Source organism: Ursus maritimus, unplaced genomic scaffold (assembly GCF_017311325.1).
Source record: "Ursus maritimus isolate PB19 unplaced genomic scaffold, ASM1731132v1 scaffold_7, whole genome shotgun sequence".
Taxonomy (NCBI): Eukaryota; Metazoa; Chordata; class Mammalia; order Carnivora; family Ursidae; genus Ursus; species Ursus maritimus.
In genome coordinates, this window is record NW_024426885.1 from 9,954,757 (window position 1) to 9,977,596 (window position 22,840).

The window sequence follows — 22,840 nt, forward strand, 5'->3', positions numbered from 1 at the left end:
CAGGTTCCGTGTGTGTGGCTTTGGCTCTTCATAGGGTCCAGGTAGCTTTTTATCTGTTGACTGTGCCTGAGTGTGTGCGTGTGTGCACATGTGTGTGTATGCGTACGACAAGGAGATACCACATTTGCACGAATACAGCACTCTCACTTTTGTTTAATAAATGCAGAAACTTCATGTGCTTCTGCTCCTTACTAACCCATCTTCTTCTGTTACTAGTTGTTTCGTGCTTTGAGGGCTGATACCACTTTCCATTTCTCTTTACAGCTATCACACAGCATAAAAATTATTCACTAGATTGTTTAGCTGTGGTAAAAAAGATAGAAATACTGACCAGTTGGACTGAATAAAGTTGTGGAATGGTTTCCTGAGGGCCAGCAGGCTGGGATGGGTTTTGTGACAATACTTTCTTATTCTTCTTTGTGTGTGTGTGTGTGTGTGTGTGACAATACTTTGTTGAATTTCTTCGTACATCTCTGGTGCTTCTCCTTTTCTGTCCCTTCTTCCGCCTCCTGCGCAGTAGAGCCCTAGCTGTATTTGATCTCCTTAGTAATCGCCGTCTGGATACTCTGCACTGTAGTAGGCACCGACACTAAAAGGATAGCCCCGGGGTCAGACTTCCTGCATTTGCATCCTGGCTCCATCGTCAGCCTGTAAATTGTGTGCCCGTAGGCAGTTTCAGCATCTTCCTGGCTTCAGATTCCTGGCCTTCAAAATTAAGATAATAGTAGAGCCCACCTTATTGAGCTGTAACGAGGATTAAAGTAAGACAAACATGCTGAGAAGAGCCCCGTGTTATTGCTGCGTTGGCGGTTGCTGGACAAATGAGCACGCCGTGTCCCGTGTCCTGAGCCACGGGCTTTGGTCTGCATCTGCCTTTATTTGGTCTGATTCCTGTCTCCAAAAAACGTGCAGTTCTACTCACCTCCCTTTTGTCTGGACGCGCCCTCAGGTTACAGCAGTCCTCCTCTACACAGGCCTCCTCACCCTCCCTGCGTTCCACTGCAGCTTTGTTCATCACACGTGAGGTGTGACACTCTCAGGATGGGTTGCATCAAGTTCCCATGCATATTTTTCCTCAGACGGAAGTGCCTGGGTGTTCCCCTGTGTGCTTCGCTGAGTTCTGACTCCTCCCAGCCCACCAGAAGAGGTAGCCAAGGCACAATTGAGAATAAAATATTTTTTATCTAGTCACCTATGGTCTTAGCTTGGAAAAAAAATCAGAAAAGAGAAGTGGAAAGGCCAAGGGAGGGGAAGGGAGTAGATGGAAAAATCAAATAGGAAGACAAAAGGGACAAGAAAAGAAATACAGTAAATTCTTCTGTTCTAGGATGTGCACCCCCCCCCACAAATCAGGTTTTTTCTTACCAAAAAAATTGATTCATGTTCCATTGTATTTTGGTATCTCTGTGAAAAGCTGTTATGAAATCAAGAGGGGAACTTCTTACACATGATGATAGCTTAGACTCTGCTGAACATGTGGCCTTGGGACCCACCAGACTCATAGGCCGGTTACCCCGAGGTCACCCCCAGGTTTCCTAGATATTTTTAAGTTCATAGAACAACCATCGCTTTATACTTCTTGTACCTTCAGTTAATCAGAATTTCATTATTTCTAAGTAAAATCACACCTAACTGATGAAACAGATGTGTTGCTTAAAAACAGACCTGTTGAATTTGTGAGTGAGTGAGTGAGTCCGGCTCAAAGGGAAAAGCACTAGTAAGTAGTGTAGAGGAGCGCATATACTTTTTTTTTTTTTTTAAGATTTTATTTATTTATTTGACAGAGACAGCCAGCGAGAGAGGGAACACAAGCAGGGGGAGTGGGAGAGGAAGAAGCAGGCTCATAGCGGAGGAGCCTGATGTGGGGCTCGATCCCACAACACCGGGATCACGCCCTGAGCCGAAGGCAGACGCTTAACCGCTGTGCCACCCAGGCGCCCCGAGGAGCGCATATACTTAATCCACTGTCCCTTCAGAGAAGACTTTTTTCCCTTTTAGCAAACTTTCTCAAGGGCGGCTCAGGGCCGTTCCCTTATAGTGAAACCGCTCACCATCTTCACCCTGTTAGTTCACGTTCACATACAAAAATGTGTACGTTCCTTCCAACTAAACGATGTGACCATGACCATGAAACTTAAGACCCAGTTTCACCTTCCCCTTTTTCTTTCCTTTTTGATCTGTTTTAAGGGTTCCTTCTTTTTATATAATACCTGGAAATTAAGGCCATCACAGGCTCTCCCTGTTTTATAAAGTTGAAAAGGTAACCGAGTAATTTCCATGCACTGAATGGACGTTCAAGTACAGATTCATTCATGTTAATAGGTTCTAAGTTCATTTTCCACAGTAAGCACCGATGAGCATTCCATGGCAAAATCTGAAGTCTCGTTTCGATGGTGTGACCCCGTGGCGAGTGAAGAGTATGCAGTGTGTTCGTCCCCTGTAGTCCATTAAATTACCTTTCTTACGGCACAAGCTTTAGCTCTTAATATTCATTGTTTAGAATTCATTTACAAAAGTCAGAGGAGTAAAGTTCTCCAAGAATAGTGCCTCAAAGAAAAGGAAGATCCTTTTCCATATGCTGAATCTTTGCAGCTTTCAAGAGAACACCATACAGTTTTATCAGTATTGAATATCATAGTCCAGACACTATTTGAAATCAGACTTCTGTCCTGTGGTTTTAGGAAATTAAAATGCAGTTACACGCTGGACTGTATTGAGCATGCTGTGAAACATGGTCATTTGAGATTTAAATGGCAATCTGTGAGAAACGGTTCTCTTCTCTTGGGCCAGTTTTACTCTTACGTGACCCAAAGTCTGACTCAGACAAAATACAGAGCTTAATACGGACCCTGTTGTTAGTCGGCATGGTGCTTCCCCCCCCCCCCCAAATCTTGTGTCTCCTCCCAGCTGTTCAGTAGTTAAATCGCTCTGCAGAAGGCACAGCCGATCACCACAGGTCCCTGTAAAACAAAGCTTGGCTACAAGGTGCATCGGGGCCACTTGTAAGAAAAATTACATTTCCCTCTATCCTGAATTGATATAAGCCTCTGGAAATCCTATTCCTCCCTGCCCTCGACCTCCCCCTCCCCCACCTCCCATATTTTGGAGGTTTGGGTTATATGGTTATTTGCTTAACTAGGAAGTCTGCAGAAAGGTAAAAACCTGTTGTATTACTGCTTTACCGTATGGTGGGGGGAAGGGAGGGGCTGACAAACTGAAGCGGCTTGAAAAATTCTAAAGACGTCCCTTTGTGCATGAATCGGTCTTTTGTTTTTGAATTCAGGACCTCTGCTGACTCTAAAGAAAGGATTTAGAAGTTTCTCACATGATTTTTAAGTAAAAATTTGTTCGATTGCTTATTAAATTGATAGTTGGATGTGTATAGAATTCAAAAATTCTTCATCACAGTTACATTTTGCTTTTCTTGTTTTAAATTATCTTTTAAAAATGTTTACTGTGAACAGCAGTAGATTTATCCAAATGCATAAAACCACGGGTAAGAAGAAATTGAAATGACCCTGTGGCCTCTCTGTACAGCAGTAATCACTGTCGGTGTTTCTGTGCTCTACATCCGATCTTTTTTTTCTCGCATACACCTGTGTACATTTTTAAAAAAACAGAGCAGGACTCATCTTCCACACTTTTGTTGTTGTTTTTACTGAAAGCTCTGTGTTGCTGCTTCCTTTTAGTAAGGTAAAAGACTATTTGACCACTGATTTGGGGATTCAGCGGACAAATGCCAGTAATTGGGTGATAGGCTGTGTCAAACACAGATATTTACAGGTGTCATTGACAGAGTAAACCAGATGTCTTGGAGTTGGTTTTAGAACCATGATAAATTATGATTTGATTTGACTCTTAATGTTGTACAGGTGTTATACTATTTATTGTTGGTAGTAAAATCCTTCTGCTTCCAGATTTATAACAAATGACAACTTCACCGAGCATATGTTATTTCCCAAGTACCATCCTATGGTTCCTCCTGGGTGACCTCAGTTGATCCTCAGAAAATGGTGGAATGTTTTGTCATTGACCCCCTCAGATATCATTTATTGGGAAAAATACCAGCGAATACTTGTTTTTAATCAGAGATTTAAAATAATTTTAGTTTAACTATTGCTCTTTCATTTTTTTAAGTACCTATTTTTAGTATTGATTTCAAAGCAGCTAAGTAGAATGGTCTTTATTTATGTCTTTACTGATAATTACAGCAATGTAGTCATTTTACCACAGATTAGTCTAGATTTCACTCAGTCTTTTCTGTACATACTTTGAATTTTGTAAGAAATTTCCTAATTTGTCTAAGTCATAATATTAGTAAGGATATTGAATTTAAATTTGCTGCAAAAATAATGGCACCTAATTTTCTCTTAGTGCTTTATGCATTTACCCAGGTTAGAGAATTTCTAGGACATTTTCCCTCTTCCCAGCCAGTTAATGAAAATCCAAGTGTAAGGAGCTTTCTTCTGGTTTGATCCCCTGAAGTTCCAATCTGTTTTTTTGTTGTTGTTGTTTCATTTGTCTCTTTACTCCATTCTTCTTTCTTGCTGGCATGGCTCCCTGGCCTTTTTTCTATACTTTTGTAGTCTCTGTCACTTATGCCCATGGAAAAAGCAAGTCCCACTGTGACCATGTGTGAAATAATCAGGTTCAGAAAGAGCTCTGACCTGTATTTGCTTGCCTGGTTTCTCCAAGCCTGGTATCACTTCCTGAATACTGTGTTCCTGGTCCTTCAAAAGGGCATGCTTTAGCCATGTGTTACCCTGATCACTGGGAAATAATACGTAATGAGAAAACAGATTTACCAGGACTTCTGAGGGCCCCTAAAAATGTGCTGCAGTAGTAACTTATAATTAAGTGGACGGTGTCTTTCTTAATTATTGCAATATAGAATTAAGCTGACTTTGAGGTTGATCTCCCTACTTTGATATTGATTGTTGGATACTTAGTAAACATATAGTCTCTGTTGCCTGTAAAGATGGTGGTCCTGGGATGTGTAGCAGGTGAAGAGAGGACCAATATCTTTGGAAATTTGGCTTTTATATTTGGTGAATCTGGAGAATGTGTTTTGATGTAGAAAATATAAAAAGTTACAGTTTTTTTCTAAGATTTTATTTATTTATTTGTCAGAGAGAGAGAGCACAAGCAGGGGAAGCCTCAGGCAGAGGGAGAAGCAGACACCCCGCTGAGCAAGGAGCCCGATGTGGGACTCGATCCTAGTACCCTGGGATCATGACCTGAGCCGAAGGCAGGCACTTATTGTACTGAACAACCCAGGCGTCCCAAAAGTCACAGTCTTATAATTTTTCAGTTTACTCTCTAGCCATGTGAAAATATTACTTCATTATGTTATTTCTATCTTTTCCCACTTACCCTGTTTTTCAAAGCTATTCTTTCTTATCCAGATGTTAGTGTAGCACTACTATGACTCCTGTTTTAAAAATCAGAAACTAGGTTTCCCTAGTTGACATGGTTTTTTAATGAGGAATGTAAGGAGCAAGAAAACAAGTCTTTCCTATGGTATTTGTGCATACCACTGAAATATTATAACATTTTAGTATTTGCATTTTCTACCAAAAAATGTGCAACAAACTTACGAAGATAAACTTCAACAGTTGCAACAACTGTTCTCATTTTTTTTTTGAGTGTCTTAAAACCAGTCTTGCACGAGAGAAATTTTTAAAATACTGCTTTACAAATTTCTACCAGCCAGTCTTTGCACAGAAAGGCATGCACGAGCAGTGAGCCAATGACTGAAAGTTGCCAGAGCCCTGGCCGGTGGCAGACTGAAATAGTTCTGAAAAAGTCTGAAGCAGACTTGAGGTTTCCATTTAGCTGTTCAAGAAATATTTCTCTGATCCCTTTCTCTTTTCTTATGGAATAGATACATTTTTTAAGTAAATAATTCCCTTTTATAATCATGCAGTTTTTAATTTGATTAATCCTATAATAAATAATAGTCATTTTGAAATCGTTACAACCAGCAAGCTGGAAACGACCATGACACTTCAGAACATGTCTATAAAATGCTCATTCAGCCTGGCTCTACTGTGTGGCGTCTTACAGTGCTGCTTTGTTTGTTTGAATAAAGAACTGACATTTTTTTATAATGAAGAGGTTGTCCAAAACGTCAGTTAAGAATAAAAATAAAGCCCATACCTGTTGTCTGAGTGCTGGATGAGCATGAGCCATCATCAATTCTAAGTCCTTTATTTGATGTACTACTAAGAAAGGAAAAATGTTGTCAATTAGACCGTGACTCCCATCAGTTGTAAGATACATCTGGGTTTCAGAAGTGTCCGAATGGGTAAAAATGTGAATCTTAACATAGACAAGGTATGGTTCAGTCTGCGCATCATACCTGGCAAAGCTACAGAGTATTTAAGGGACTTTTCTTTTTTTTTTTTTTTTTTTTTTTTTTTTTGCCAGGGAGCTTTGTGGCATCTTAATTCTAGGCGTTATATATATTATAAATGGAGTGTATACTTATGTATCAGAGCTGGAAGGCATGGACTTCACATGCTTTTTTATAAAAATAAGATTACTGTCATTTATATATAACAGTAGAATTCTTTAAATACTCTAATCCAGGTACCTTAGAAAATTTTGAGAGGACATGTAACTCCTTCACAGGGATACTTTATTGTAATGAAAATAAAAATTTATTACTACCCAAAAAGCACTGAAATTCTTTAAGCATTGATGATTTCTGTACATTCTGTTTTTAAACAAATTTTAAAAATTTAAAAACTTTGATAAAAGTAGAGAATTTAAAAACTTTGCTTAGCCAATAAATTAAATGATCTCTGACAATTGATGGAATGATTAATGATTAAATAAGGAAAAAATGGGCAAAAGATTATATCCCAGAATGTCAGTCAAGCTTATCATTAGCCCTAATGTGCAATTAATTGAACATTTTCCTACCTTGTGAATTACCAGTAAACATTCTGTAGTAATAGAACATGAATCATTAGCTTAATTGAAAAAATTCTTGAAGGATACTTGGTGCTATATTTTGGAATCTGCATCATTTGCTAGTCATAATACAGTGTCTATTAGCTATTGGAGGAACTGACCCAAAGACAAACATAATAATCCAAAGGTTTCTTATATCATTCACACCCAGCTTCAATATAAGAATGAAGTCTCTGCCTTTGTCTGAAAGGTTTTTTCAAACTGTTTAGATTCTCTTTTGTGTCTGTTAATATTCAGTCTCTCGACAGAAAAATAAGCAAGCTATAAAATGAAGGTATGAGAAGGTCTGTTTATTTTATAAGTGTTCTTTTATGGGATGCTAGCAAAATGTTTTTAATGTAAACATGGAAACTGGGGTAGAATTCCGGTTCTTGTAAGAAATGTATTTTTCTAGCTGCCATTCATTTGAAATAGACATCATTTATGGAAGACTTGACTTGTTCATGCTTCTGTGGAGTGTGTTCACTGATAATAATAATATGAAATTTGTCTGAAAATAGGAAGGACATGTTGACAATCTGGAAAGAAGTAAAGCTATCTGCTTTACTAACCCCTATCGAAATACAGCAAGAGTAAAAATTCTGATGCTGAAGAGACACTTAGCCTGCTTTTCCTCCAGAAGCAGATCCTGAAACCTCGGCTTGCATTCCCAGGAGCAGGACTGGGGACTAGAGAGAGTGAACTAGTGAAGGAAAGAGGAAAAGATAACAGAATGGTGTGTGTGCACAGTGCAGACCAGCACTTCAGTGCCTGGAGTTCAGTCCCTTGAGAAGCCGTCGGGGATGTCTCAGAATTGGCTGCCTGAAGGACCACAGGGAGAGTCTGTGTCCCTCACTGTTCCCTGGCTGATGACGGTCTCACTGGGTGTTATGTCTCTGCACTGGGCATTTGCACATGTCCAAGTGGAAGTCAGGCTGCTGCATCTGAAAGGGAGGAGGCAAGACAGACCTTGCCCATCTACCCTTCATAGAACCATGCATGGTGGTCATGGCGTGAGTCGGAGACGAGGCCCTGGGGATAAGAGGCAATGCCCAAGCAGTGTCTGATGTAGAAGTGCAGGTTGAGGTGGCACGTCCCAGTGTTAGCTGACCATGTCTGCTGCATTGGGGCACATAGAGTAAGGACCACAAACATGAGGAAGTAGTAGACTTTAAAACAAAATCAAACCAGAAAAAGGCTAGTTTAATTTGAAGTAGTTGGAGGAGCCAGCCAAGAATTGAATCAGAAATGGGAAAAATTCATAAAATCATTCATTCAACAAGTATTTATCCAGCCAGGTATTCCGCTTTATGATGGAGATGGACATTACTCATCCCAGCCCTCCGGGAGCTTAGTGGAGGATGCAGACTAGTCCCCAGCAGTTTCAGTGAAGTGTGGTTAGTGTGGTTAGTGTGGTTAGGTCCACATGGGGGGGTCCTCAGCTCAGTTTTGGACAGGGTGTAGGGGGTCGGGGAATGCTTCTCCAATGAAGTGATCTGTTAGAATTTTTAAAGGGAGGGAATTCAAGAGCTTCAGGGAGAGAGAAGTGCATATCCAGAAGGCCTGGGACGGGGCAGGGAGCACAGCTAGAGTTTTCAGGGGGTGATGGGCTAGGTGGGGGAGATGCAGCTGTCCAGTAAAGAACTTTGCTAATCATTGTAAGGACTTCTGGTATTTCTCTTAAAAGCACTGGAAGGCCAGGAAAGAGTTTTAAGCACCAGAGTGACATCAGCGCTTCTGTCATTTCTACTCCACATGTGGAGGATGGCCAGGACTCAGTTAAGACTGGAGGTAGGAAGACTGCAGGAGGGCTTTGCATGTGGTACTCTAAGCAAAGGATGATGGTGGCCTGGACTAGAGTGGTAACAACTGGGACTGGGACAGGAGTGAACAGATGCTAAGGATATTCAGGAGGTGGGGTACACAGAACTGGCCGGTTAATTGTATTTGGTGAGGGTGAGGGAAGAGAGTTGTCAAGAGGGTTGTTTAGATTCTGACATGAACAGAGTTAATGCTGACTCTTCATTTCTGAAACGAGGAACGTGGAAGGAGGAGCCAATTTGGGGGAGGAGGAGAGGTATGGTGAGTTCAGCTTGGACATGTTGAGTTGAGGGTGTTTGGAGACATGCACAGAGATGTCGGGGAGGCGGTTGGACATACAGACCTGACACTGATGAAGGACCTGGGAAGGAGGCATTAGCACGTGCATAGGAGCCTTATGAGGGAGTGCGGTTGTTTGCAGTGAGGAACAGTGGTCTGAGGGGAGAACGCCGAGGAACCCCACCATGGAATGACTGAGTAAATGAAGAAGAGCCCCATTAGAGACCAAAGAGGTCAGGAGAAGCCAAGACAGTGTAGGGTCACAAGCATGTTCAAGAAGCGGGGAGCAGTAGCAGCGTCTGATTCTGCTGACAGGGCTGGAGAAGCACCTTTGGAGGAGCTCAGCAAGACCTGTCTTAGCTCGGCGGAGAATGAAATTGTGTCAAGGCTTAGAAGCTAAGGAGAATGGGTTGCCTCTGTGGCTCAGTTGGTTAAGCGCCTGCCATCGGCTCAGGTCATGATCCCAGAGTCCGGGGATGAGGCCCCACATTGAGCTCCCCACTCAGCAGGGAGTCTGCTTCTCCCTCGCCTTCTGCCCTGCTCCCCTCTCTCTCTCTCGCAAATAAATAAAATCTTGGAGAGAAAAACAGCCAAGTACAAGTTAAGGCAACATAATCAAATTTGGATTTTGAAGACACTAGTCAGAAAGGTAAATCTGATGACAAGAAGGCCTTCAAAACTGAGAGAGACTTGAGGATTTTCAAAAGCTGACGGGAGTTAGGGCAGAGAAAGATTAATGATAACAGAAGAGGGGTGGAAATCAATATATCAAGGTCTCTGGCATGAAGCACAAGAAAAATCAAGCGCACAGACGGGAAAATGAGCCTTAGCCAGTAAGGACCCTTTGTCTGTTGTAGGAGAGGGTGAGGAAGGGCTCAGTGCAAGTGAAGATAAATAGGTCGGTGTGGTGGCGGCAGGTTGAAAGCTTTCTCATCTGCTGTCTTTGTTTTCCATCTGAAGTAGGTACTAGTGACGGGGTGGTGGCAGGATAAGAACGGGAGACAGAGCTGATTGCCAGTCCCTGTTAAAACCGGTGAGGGCGAGGGGTGCCTGGCTGGCTCTGTCAGAAGAGCATGTGCCTCTTGATCTTGGGGTTGTGAGTTCGAGTCCCATGTGGGGGGATAGAGATAATTTAAATAAATAAAACTTAAAGAAAAAACAACCCAGTCGGTGAGGGTAGATGGGGTGCCTCCCAAGCTGGAGAAGGCAGAGTTCCCTTGTTGTCAGGCTGTTTGTTGCCGTGAAAGGGCAAGAATTTAAGGCTGTTGACAAGGACATGGTTGGAATAGGGTAATGGCATCTGAATTCAGTTAGAAAGGAACAGAAGATGGGACAAATGGAGCAAAATGACATAGAAAGGGTCACGAGACTGGTCGTCTCTGAAAACCAGGGTGGTGGGCTCACTGAACGAGCTGCAACGATAGGAAATGGCATCGAGAGAAGAAAGAGTATCTGATTTTACAGTTTCAGAGGCATGACAAGCTGTGGCTTGGGGTTTGGGGAGCTGAAGTAGAATTAAGGTAGGCTTATTGAGGAAGGCTGAAGTTACCAGGATGACAGCCGCATTTGGTACCACATTGTGTGGCCGCGATGGACCTGCCAGAGATTTCCATTCCTTGGTGCCATTTAAATGTAAGAGCGGTGATGTCCCTAAGTGCAGCCCCTTTTCATTTACCAAGTAATTCTAAGGCTGCTAGCGCCCAGTAACGTAAGCACTGGATGAAGTGCCTCCCGTGCGTCAGGACATGATAGAGAATAGAGTACTGTTTTCTAGAAAAACCTCATTTTGTATAGATGGTGATCTTGAGGGCATGTGTTTGCCTTATTCATAGTTATAACTACAACTCGTGGAAAAAATACATTTGTATCTCCACCTAGTATCAGCACTCGTACACACGCATGCACGCAAGTATTGTGTCTCTCAGTATAGATAAGAAATTGAAACCAGAGTTTCATGAAATAGTATTTATCCTCATTAGATGTGATACACTCCATTTGCTTTACTATCTTATCAAAAAAAAAAAAAAAAAAAGGCTGTCTTGACCCACTACATTGATTTCACAACCCACTAAAAAATGATAGTTTGTAATTTTTGAAGACTGGTTTATCTCAGCTTTTCAGGATTTATGTATTAGGTTTTCAAATTTGTGGGCATACCGGTTTCCGCTGTTGAATAGTAAAGTTTTAGGTGCCTGTGAACATGATTTTTGTTCGCAAGAAAGGCAATGCCAAGGTTCACTTCAATTTTAGAAATTATTATTCATTAAGGTGGTAGTCTATTAAAGTAACATCTCTTTCTTCCTTAGACATTTAAAGTCAGATTATAAATCTTATTTTTAGTGTGCAAGTTTTGCACATTTTGGCAATCATTTTTTAAGGTGCTTTTGAATAACGTTTGATTGCATTTATAAAATGCTAATTAAATTTCTTTAAACATTTTAAAACTTCTTTTATAAATTTGTTGTACTCAGTTTCCCTCTTAATTCAGTTGTCTGTTAAAATACTCATATAAATGTAATAAATTTATAGATGTAACAAACCTCAATTTTTACTTAGCTTGGAAGTCACAAGTCTAAATCAGTTATTTAACTGTGCGTTTCCTGTTGGAGACATAAATTATTGTTTAGGTAGAAAATTTTCAGAAGTATACTAATCAACTACTGGAACTAGGAAGTAAATTTTAGCAAGGTAGCAGGATGTGAGGCTAATATAAAAAAAATCAATTGTATTTTTACATACTAGCAACAATTGGAAAATGAATTTTAAAAAAATCTACTTACAGTAGCATAAAAGAATATTCAGTACTTAGATACATATATATTTATCAAGGCTGCTACAAGACTGGGAACTACAAAGCATTGTTCAGAGACCTAAACAATGGAGAGATTTGCCACGTTGGTGGACTGAAGATTGAATGTTTATTGTTAAGATGACAGATGAAATCGTGAGAGTGATCTGTTTACTCTAATGGACCCAGTTCAATCAAGCATTATAAGTACCAAAAATAGCAAATATGGTCAGATTCCTCTACACCATTATTAGTACCATAGTATTTATTCTCAAACGTTTTCCTTCTTAATTCAGTTTTTCCAGGTTGAAAGACACACTGGAGTCTTTCAGTGCTGTTTCAGTGACTCCGTATCTCAAAGAGGTGGACACAGCCCATGACCAAGGGTTTCCTCGGCTAATTACTTGGTCTGCTCACTGCAGTTTGCATTCCTTATGCCCTGAAGGTTGTATCTTGACTGTCATGTGCATTGCATTTAGGTCTCAAAATATGTCATTGATTCCTAACTAACTGTAAAGATCTTTGAACTGATGGTATTGTCATGTCGACCAACATACTGACTACATTGTCCTTTTCTTAAGATCACTCAAATTAAGAGTTAATGATATTATGTTCAGTTGAATTTTTAGTATCTTTCATAGCATTTTCTGATTTTTTACTAACAACTTCCAAAATCAGTCTATTAACTTTATACTTAATACTTAACCGTTACTACCATCCGATAGCAGGTAACTGGAGCGTGAATGCCAAGTAACGTATTTGAAGTAGAAATATAAAGACAAAGTTTCCAGTTTTGTCACACATTAGCTTTGTAACTCTAGCCAGGTCACAAGTTCTCAGCGTCAGTTTCATTATCTGTGAAGTTGGGAGTTCAGACTGCATAAAGCTAAGCATCCTAGTGTGGTTTTTAAAATGTTTTAAAGATTTTATTTAAATTTCCAGTTAGTTAACATACAGTGTTATATTAGTGTCAGGCACACAGTAGTGATTCAACACTTACATACATCACCTGGTGCCCATCACAAGTGCCCTCCTTAATCCCCTCACCTATTCTACCCATCTCCCTCCCCCCCCACCTCCCTCTGGTAACCAGCAGTTTGTTCTCTATAGTAGTTAAGGGTCTGTTTCTTGGTTTGCCTCTCTTTTTACCCCTTATTTTTTTCTTAAATTCCACATGAGTGAAATCATATAGTATTTGTCTTTCTCTGACTTATTTTGCTTAGCATAATACTCTCTAGCTCTCTCTGTGTCATTGCAAATGACAAGATTTCATTCTTTTTTTAGGGCTGAGTAATATTGCAGTGTGGTAGATGCGTGCAGGCACACGCGCACACACACACGCACATTTTCTTTATCCATTCATCAGTTGATGGACACTCGGGTGGTTTCTACAATTTGGCTGTTGTAAATAATGCTGTTATAAACATCAGGGTGCATGTATCCCTTTGAATTAGTATTTTTGTATTCTTTGGATAAACACCTAGTAGTGCAATTACTGGATCGTAGAGTAGTTCTATTTTTAAGGAACTATTTTTAGTTCTATTTTTGAGGAGCCTCTATACTGTTTTCCAGAGTGGCTGCACCAGTTTGCATTCCCACCAACATACGCAAAGATAACTTCAAAGAGGATTAAAGACCTAAATGTGGGACCTGAAACTATAAAAACCCTAGAAGAGAACAGAGGCAGTAACTTCTTTGACATTGGCCATAGCAGCTTCTTTCTAGATGTCTCCCGAGGCAAGGAAACCAAAAGCAAAAATAAACTATTGGGACTTTATCAAAACAAAAAGCTTCCGCAAGCAAAGGAAACAGCAAAACTAGTAGGCAGCCTACGGAATGGGAGAAGATATTTGCAAATGACATGTCAGATAAAGGGTTAGTGTCCAAAATATATGAAGAACTTCTAAAACTCAGCACTCAGAAAAAGGATCCTAGTATGTTTTGTGACCGCCAAACGTTTAAGATTTTTTGTGAGGATCACACTGCTTAAAAACTAGAATGCCTTACATAAATGTAAGTTGTATGATTCTGAAGCACCAAGTAATATGCACCATGTTAACATTGTAGCATTTGCCATAATTGTGCTGGATTTCACTACACTGCGCTTTCACGCACCTTCCCTGTTCTCAGTATTGACATCAGAAGTTTCAAACTGTAGTTTCAGGTGAGGCCAAGTAGTTTAGGAGAGTGTTTTCCAAACTCTCGAATACAGTCCACTGTAAGAAATGGACTTTCCACTGTGACCGTGCCCATTTCCACGTTTCTCACAAACACGCAGCTGAAACAAAAGTGCTGAACAGTACTCATTTTTACTCATGTGATGCACTCTAATATTTTTGAATTTGTTCTAGAACTGAGAGACGAGGAGGGAGGGGGGAGGCCCTGGATTCTCACTCCAGCTCTGCACCACTCGTGATTTGGGAGAGGTAGTCGTGGTAGCAGCAGTTGCTGTGATTAGTATTCGTTGGTCCTGCATTGTGCTAAATGCTATTTTTATCTTATTTCATCCTCACACTGTCTCTGTCGCTCTAAATCAGTGTTGATGGGGCAAACAACTGATTAGTACTACAAAGGGGTTGGGATGGGCGGGCGTATTACAGTGTACCTGTCATTGGGGGGACTTCTTTAAATGACTCGTAGACGTCTCGCAGTTGTAGTTGTTGAGAGCTCTTTGCTCACCAGTGGGTATTGTCTATATGGGGTGGGTCCTGGTCCTGAAAGCTGAGGTCAGACCAAGGAACAAGCCCGACACAGCCACGTTACTGTTCCAAGTGGCCACATTTGAATGACCAGTTACTACCCTAGACAGCTTTGGTTGGGGGCTCGAGATGGGATATTTTGAGACTGTCTGACGAAACTTGCCTGTTTGAAATAATGGGCCCACTCATCAAAAGCCTGAGGAAGATTTTGGCTATAGGTGAGAACCAGGCTAGAGGCAGGAAAAGCTAGTACAGGTTTGAACGGGTTTCTCTCTAACAGCAGTGCCACCTCTCCAGGCTTTTCTGCTCTGTTGCTGACAGGCCTCTTTCTGTTTCTTAATTCCAGTGATATTAGTAACTAAGATAGCAGTTTTGCACATGGTTTTCATTTTGGGTTTTATTCTGTGTTTCCACACATATATGGGTTTTGGAGAGGAAAAGTCACTTGTTGGCAAAGTGACAGATTGGTTCTTTTCCTCTCCTCTGCTGCTGCAGATTTAGACCGAGGACTATAGCTCAGATCTTTATATTCTTGTAAGTAGTCTACTGTCTTGGTCAAGATTCTAACATTTTTATATTTTACTGCAGCCTAAATCTGTAATTTTACTGATCAGGTATGCCAAAGATTATGCCCTAGCTAAGTAGTTCACTGAAAACTGTCCAGAGTGAAACCAAAGTGTATTCTATGGTATCATACAATAATCTCATTGTTTATCATGTATTTTAGCAAACTGTATAATTGCATGCCTTATTTTTAAAATAACTCCTCGCTTTTGTTTTGTTTGTAATGTAACTGTCTTTGTCTACCAAGCGTTTGGATTCTCCAGATGTGTCTGCCTTTGGAGAAGGAAGTGACCTTATAGGCTTATATCCCTTGACAAATTCTGGACTGAAATACTATGTCCATTGATTTTATTATGCAATCAAAGGTGCTATGTATGTATGTATGTATTTATGATTTTTTTATTTGAAAGCACAGATGGGGAGGAGGGGAGAGGGAGAGAGAGAATCTCAAGCAGACTCCCCATTGAGCATGGAGCACAGTGTGGGGCTCCATCTCACAACCCTGAGATCCTGACCTGAGCCAAAATCAAGAGTTAGACGCTTAATCGACCAAGCCACCCAGGTGCCCCTCAAAGATGCCTTTTAAAATATATATTTTTCAAAAGATTTATTTATTTGAGAGAGAGAAAGTGTATGTGAGCGGGGGAAGGGGTAGAGGGAGAGAATATCCAAGCACACTCCCACTGAGCGCAGAGCCCGACACGGGGCTGGATCTCACACGACCCATGAGATTAGGACCTGAGCTGAAACCAAGTGTCAGTTGTTTAACCGACTGAGCCACCCAGGCACCCCTAAAAAATATTTTACTCTAGATAAACATGATTTGAGTATGCTAGAGAAAATTTAAATAAATACCATTTGTATTTTCCTCTTTTAATTTCTTTTTTGCTCACTTAATGTTAAGTTGCGTAGATCATTTCTTTGACCAGACAACAGGAGTTTACTGCAGTGGTCTGAGCCTTGGTGTCAGGAACACTGTTCTAATTTCACATTCAGATCTAAGTTAAGTTCCTGATAAAGAAGATCTATCTCTTCCAAAGAGTCAGTTGTTAAGTGTGACAGTTGCTTATGGAAGCCTGTGATGCAGGTGCCTGGGAGAGCTCTGGAACAACGCTAGTACTCTTTGAACTTTTTCTCATCTGCAGTTTTCCACCTGCCATCTGTATAGGCCTTCTCAGTCTGAGGCAAAGTATTGTTCACATGGGAACTTTGATATGTATCTTAAAGTGATGCCAGGTAGTTCCTCAAAACTGAATTAAACCAAAAAAATGCCTTTCAAGTTGATGAAATTAAAGGGTATGGGGAGCAGGGGGATTAGATGCTGTGATCTACTGACTAAATATAAATAAGTGTATTTGAGCTGGTTCACTAAATTTGCATAATCCTTGTTCTAGAAAATAAAATAATTGTTTTTGGAAAAGTCAAATGGGATCTAGTGATTATAAATTGAACTCTGTTTTTTAATGTCTTTTAAAAAACACCCTGTTGTTAAATCCATTATTGCTAATCTTTTGACAAAACAAAGGCTCTTCTGCAGTGCAGCTAATCAGATACTGTGTTATATTGTCAGTTACCAACTAGGAGTTTTGAATTCCTTCCTTCCTTCCTTCCTTCCTTCCTTCCTTCCTTCCTTCCTTCCATCCATCCATCTTTCCTTCCTTCGTTCCTTCCAGAGAGAGGAAGGTGTGGGGTGGGGGGGCAAGGAGAGGGAGAGAGAGAATTGTAAGCAGGCTCCATGCCCAGTGCGGAGCCCAATACAGGGCTCGATCTCATAATCCTGAGATCATGACCTCAGCCAAAATCAAGAGTCAGACACTTAGCCAAATTCGTTTTCAAGAGACAGGAGTGTGTAGGGACTAAAAATACAGTGCTTTGTAGCACTGCTTTATTCGTTTTTAGTCACAATACTTAATTTGTTTTTCAAAAAATGTTAAAGGAATACTTGAGATTTTTAAACAATACGTAACAGAAACATGTTTGGATTCAAAGGACCGAGCAACACTGTTCTATCTGTAAAAGGCCTCTGATTCTGTCCTCTTTTATTGTTGCCCTCAGAAGTTCTATAACAAGTTCAAGTCTTAGAAAGTAGTTAGGGGGCGCCTGGGGGGCGCAGTCGTTAAGCGTCTGCCTTCGGCTCAGGACGTGATCCCAGCATTCTGGGATCGAGCCCCACGTCAGGCTCCTCCAGTGGGAGCCTGCTTTTTCCTCTCCCGCTCCCCCTGCTTGTGTTCCCTCTCTCCCTGGCTGTCTCTGTCAAATAAAAAAATAAAAAAGTAAAAAAAAAAGTAGGGATATAGAAGAGTTCTTAGAGGTTTATTTTAAACTTTTTAAAAAAACCTGGAATTTACTTTAGAAGGTCTCAAGTTTTGGGACTTGTGAATAAACCGTGCAGCTGAGCAACATGAAGACAAGAACTCAGTTTCTGTGTCAGACCTGTCAGCTGATGAAGAGCGCAGGAGAGAGTCTGAGGAGTGGCCTGGAACAAAAGAGAATCTTCGGTTGTTGTTCAGAGGTTCCATATCGATGGTAAAATTTTGCCTTAACTGATTTGGTTGCTGGTTAGCTTGCTTATTTAATGACAAGAAGGGAGTTTTAATGTTGTTATTATAGTGCCCCTTGCACAGATTTTCATTTTACTTCAAAGTAGACCTTTTTAGTACACTGTGAAGAAAATGAAAACCAAGAGCATTAAGTCATTTGGGAAGATTTGAGTCAGCAAGTAACAAATGGATTTCATCATAAGCAAATGTGACCTAATGAAAGCACAGCAGAAACTCTGGAAGTACATGGAACACTCCACTGGCCTGGTAGCACAGGAGAGGGATAGAAGGATCTAATAAGATTAAAGCAAAAACAGCAAAAGCTGCGTGGCTGTACAAGGGTCAAAGAAAATATTTCTTCCTCTGAGCAAGAGGATAGTATACCAGAAGAACATACAGCAAAACTGATTTGGTTTTGTGCTTTTGTTTATTCTCCTTGGAGAAGGGATTTGCTTTGTGGAAGTGGATTGCAGGTTCCAGTCTAGTATCCAGAGGTAGTAGAATGAAAACACTCAGGTGATTATGCTCACTGGATTAGGGACCAATAATCAGCAGGGCCTTTGAGCAGTAGCAAAGCAGTTCAGAGCTCGTGGCTGTCTCAGAAGTATCCATAAATGCTGCTTATGCCATTGACTTTGGCCGTGGTTCACTGTCGGGTTTGGCCCCAGATTCCTCTCTTCGTACAAATCATCAGTTGAGCTCTGCCAGTTTCTAAAAGATCTGGAACATGGGTATTCTCCACACAGTGTCTTTGTTTCTAGAATTTTTAGTCTCTCCGGAGAAGCAGACATAGACTAGTCTAGGATGTGAAGATGAGACACAGCCTTTCATTCCAAATAAACCGAGGGCGTGTTTGACGGATTGTTTGCAGTCAGCATCATTTCCTTACGCTTTACTGCGGTTAATTAATGGGAGTTTTATGAAGATGCCAAATACCATTCTTGTTCTAAAAATGGATTAGCACAGAGCACAATTTAAAGCTTTTGTGACCTGATTAATTTCAATGTTTACTACACATTCAGAAACAAAATAATCCAAGAGTGATTTAATTTGAGAATTCAGACACTGAGTAATAAACATGAGGTACTAATTAACAAGAAAGTGGATGAAAGCTGGGTGGTTTCTCTGAAGGTCTGTCTTCTGTCGCTTGTCTGTTAATTAGAGTGCGAGGTCAGCACGATGAACCACAGGCATTCACGGGACGCCCACTCAGCACTGCACCGAATGTGTCTCAGGATCTCCAGCATCTTGAGAACGCGGTGCCTGGGCCCTCGGCTGAGGGGAAGGGATTTGCTTCCCACCCTCAGGGAGTTTACTGTCAGGTTGGGAAGGCTACCCACATGGAGAATGACAAACAGCAGCCGGAACACTGCTCCTATAAAAGGCTTTTTCTGCATTAAGACCCACTTTTGATAGATGTGTTAAGTAGCTTGAGGGTGGCAGTCATGTCACGGTGCGCGTGTGTGTCTAGGTGGCATGCTTACACCCTAAGGATGCGGGAGTCCAGTCTCTGTCAGGCTTCCCTCACTGACGCTGGTGGGGGCAAAGCTCCATTTTTAAGTGGTCGTAATAAAAGGAAAACCTAAGTTGACAATAAGGTGGCTTACGGGGACAAAACTGCTGAGGTTTTAAACTGCATTTTTCCAAGCAAAGTTGGCCGAAGTAGAAAAAATGGCTGCATGCATTTTCCTCATTGCTAATTTTTCTTAAGTATGGAGCTTATTGCTCATTCCATTTTAGTCTCTAAATTGTGAGGACAGTTAGAAATTATTGGAAATGTATAATCTTCGCATTTTTAAAAAAGGATGTAAGAGTTACATTTTCTTCTCTCCACTTGGGCTTCCATCAGATCCTGCAGGTAGAGATCGGGGAGACGGATGGGGTGAGGATTTTAAAAAGGGGGGGTTATATTTTCTCTAATTTGCATCAAAGATCTTGGAAACTTTGATTATGGCCATTAATTATTCATTGGCCTTTGCATTTCCACCATCGTTTGGGATTAAAAATAAAATCTAAGGTGTGTTTTGAGTATGAAAACGCTTTAGGATTGTAGGATAGCTGGACTGTTATGGCTGGTGAATCTGGGACTGGAAGAGGAGCTTCTAATAACCTTTCTTCATAGGTAAACAGTACCTCTGTTTGCATTAGGCATGGTTCATAACCCCGCAGATTGTCTTTATCTTGACATTCAGAAAAATCAGGGGTCCCTGGGTGGCTTAGTCTTTGAAGCAGCTACCTTAGGCTCAGGTCATGATCTCGGGGTCCTGGGATCAAACCATTGGGCTCCCTGCTCAATGGGGAGTCTGCATCTCTCTCGCCCTCTGCCCCTCCCCACCACTTGTGCGCTCTCTCTCACTCTCTCTCTCAAATAAATAAATAAAATCTTAAAAAAAAGAAAAAGAAAAATCACTATTTACAGTGGAGAGAAATGGCCTTCACTTAGCCTTTTGTGGGGATTTTTGAGGGACCTAATTTGATGTTTTGTTTTGGTTGCTTTTTTTTTTTCCCCCTGACAGGCGTGGTTTCATTTGGTAGTATTATATATTTCTTTATTTAAATTTTTTTTTGCAAGCTTTAACAAGGCAAGTGCCATTCTTAATACGTATCCTGGTTAGTTTTGAGACTTGAGTTTTGCTTTTGTTTTAAGATTGATTTATTTATTTAGAGAGAGCAGAGTGGGAAGGGCAGAGGGCGCGGGAGAGAGAATCTCAAGCAGACCCCACACTGAGCACAGAGCCTGACACATCCCACCACCGTGAGATCATGACCTGAGCCTAAATCAGGAGTCAGATGCTTTACCAACTATGCCACCCAGGCGCCCCAAGCTGGAGTTTTTTATGTTTAAGAAGTTTTAGACAGGGGCGCCTGGGTGGCTCAGTCGTTAAGCGTCTGCCTTCGGCCCAGGGCGTGATCTCGGAGTCCTGGGATCGAGCCCCACATCAGGCTCCTCCGCTGGGAGCCTGCTTCATCCTCTCCCACTTCCCCTGCCTGTGTTCCCTCTCTCGCTGGCTGTCTCTCTGTCAAATAAATAAATAAAATATTTTTTAAAAAAAGCTTTAGACATCCATTCATTCAAGATACTTTAAAACAGTGAGTGTGTAAAGTCTCATTTTGAGATTGCTCTTAATTGCAGTAGGTAATGAAAGGTCCTGATATTATTTTTTTCACTTAAGGAAATATCTTATAAATCTTCCACTCATCTTGAATAATAAATTATTAAAAATCAAGCACAATGAGTTACTGCTTTAAGTCAGATCAGACTTAACTGAAATTTGGCTTTATTGATCAAAGTATTTTGTTTATAGCATTGTTTGAACTTTTAACCAGAAGTAAAAGAAAGTAATTGATCTTAAGAGTCAAAAGCAGACAGATAATTTTAAAGAGCACAATATATAGTAAAACCTGAAAATATTTTAAATTTGTACATAAAATGCTATAGTTTTGGTTTTGCTTATAAAAATCAGTAAAATCCTGAAATACTGCCTTTGACTACTAATCTCAGAGATTGTTAGGGATTTTTATGCTAAAATAACTAAATTACAAAGACATGGCCCAATAAGAATGTCCTAGATTATTTACCTGTTGAGGGACATCTGGGTTGTTTCCATTTTAGGACTCTCACCCAAAAAACCTGCTGTAAACATTTGTTACGCAGATTTTTGTGTAAACTTATTTTTTGTTTCTCTGGGATAAAGGACCAAGAGTGTAGTTGCTAGGTCTATGGTAAGTACATGCTTAATTACTTAAGAAACTGCCAAATTGTTCTCCAAAGTGGCTGTACCATTTTATATTACCACCAACATGTATGAAAGACAAAGTTTTTTCACATTCTTGCCAGCATCGGTTTTGTTACTATGTTTTGTTTTAGCTGTTCTAATAGGTGGATAGCAGTATCTCACTATGGTCTTAATTTGTGTTTCCCTAATGGCTGATGAACATCTTTTCATGTGCTCGGTTGCCATCCATACAATCCCTTTAATGAAGAGCGTCCTCATGTCTTGTTTGTTTTTATGTGGTTAAGTTAGGAGAGTTGTTTATATGCTTTATTTTTTATTGTTTTAAAGTTTATTTATTTATTGAAGTAATTTCTACACCCAACGTGGGGCTCGAATTCATGTGAGATCAAGAGTTGCATGCTCTTCCGACGGAGCTGGCCAGGTGCCCCTCTTAGGTACTTTAAATACAAGTCCTCAGTAGCTTGTCGTTTTGTCCTTTGTTGATTTTCACAAAGCAAAAGTTTTAAATTTTGATGCTGACCAATTTATCATTTTTTTCTATTATGAATCATGCTTTTGGTGTCCTGAGAACCTTCACCAAGCCCTAGGTATCAGAGATTTTCTCTTGTTAGTTTCATACTTTCACATGTAACATATGATTCATGAGTTAATTTTTGTATAAGATGTGAAGTTTAGACCAAGATTTAGTTTTTGCCTTTGGATATCCAATTGCTCCAAAACTGTCTGTTGCAAAGGCTCTTCCTCCCAGAATTGCTTTTGCATTTTTGTCAAAATCAGTTGTCTGGACTTGTGTGGTGCTGTTTCTGGATTCTCTGTTCTGTATCACAGATCTCTGTGTCCACCCATGTAAATACTACACAGTCTTGATCACTGGAGCTATGAAACAGTCTTGAAGTTGAGTAGAATGATTCTTCTCCGACTTTATTCTTTTTCAGCATTGTTTCAGCTTTCCCAGTCTTTCTGTATAAATTTTAGAATAATCTTGCCTATATCCATAAAAGTACTTGAGAAGATTTTGTTAGTAACTTTGTTAAATCTATATATCAACTTGAAGAGAATTAATAGTTTTCTTAAAAGTCTTCCAGTCCATGGGGCGCCTGGGTGGCGCAGTCGTTAAGCGTCTGCCTTCGGCTCAGGGCGTGATCCCGGAGTTCTGGGATCGAGTCCCACATCAGGCTCCTCCACTGGGAGCCTGCTTCTTCCTCTCCCACTCCCCCTGCTTGTGTTCCCTCTCTCGCTGGCTGCCTCTCTCTCTGTGAAATAAATAAATAAAATCTTAAAAAAAAAAAAAAGTCTTCCAGTCCATGAACATGGATTGTCTGTCCATTTGTTTAGATCTTCTTTGATCTCTTCCATCCATGTTGTGTAGGTTTCAGCATGCAAGTCCCATACACGTTCTTTTAGCTTTACAGGTATTTTTTTCTTCAAGTAATTATAAAGAGTTTTTTTTTTTTT

The 22,840-nt window shown here is 40.5% G+C and overlaps 1 protein-coding gene across 9 annotated transcripts in view; it reads left to right on the forward strand.

Moving 5' to 3' along the window:
* Window positions 1-22,840, forward strand: part of ATE1 (arginyltransferase 1) — a 162,624-nt gene that overhangs the window by 114,549 nt on the left and 25,235 nt on the right. The gene's annotated exons all lie outside the window — the stretch shown is intronic.